Genomic DNA, 649 nt, shown 5'->3' on the forward strand with positions numbered 1-649 from the left:
CTGAAATCGATCCATTGTTTCCTTGACACGATCCTTTGCCTCTTGATGCACTCGGATTTCATAAGTAGGATTTAAGTGTGTTCTCCATGGAGGTTTTGGGTGGATAGGAGGGTTCATTATTTTGGGAAACAGATTCATAATACGGAGGTGGTTCTTTTTGATAAGGATATGGAGATGGTGAATATTGAGGTGGTGGTTCTGGGTAAGGTTCATATGGTGGTTGGTGTAGTGGATAAGGATTAGGGTCATATGGAGGTGAATAGCGGAAAGGGGCTTGTGAGTATGGTGGTCTAAAGTCATGTTGAGGAGGGGGTTCATAGGCATATGGTGGTGATTGTTGACCAGACTCATAGCCAAATGGGTGAGAGTTCATAGTAGTGAGACAAAATAAAAATAAAAATCAACAAAAAGAAAATATTTTGAAAAAGATAAGATTTAAAAAAAAAGATAAATATATATATATTTTTTTTGAAAATTATTTACAATAACCAATAATAAGGCACACGTTTGCAATTCCCCGGCAGCGGCGCCATTTTGACGTTAAGATTTTTGCCAGTAAAGAATTTCATAAAAAACAGTCGCGTTGTATATATAGTCTCTAAACCGACAAAAATCCCTTCGTACAAATGTTTTGGTTGTCACAAGTAAC

The sequence above is a fragment of the Arachis duranensis genome, chromosome 1, assembly GCF_000817695.3.
Source record: "Arachis duranensis cultivar V14167 chromosome 1, aradu.V14167.gnm2.J7QH, whole genome shotgun sequence".
NCBI lineage: Eukaryota > Viridiplantae > Streptophyta > Magnoliopsida > Fabales > Fabaceae > Arachis > Arachis duranensis.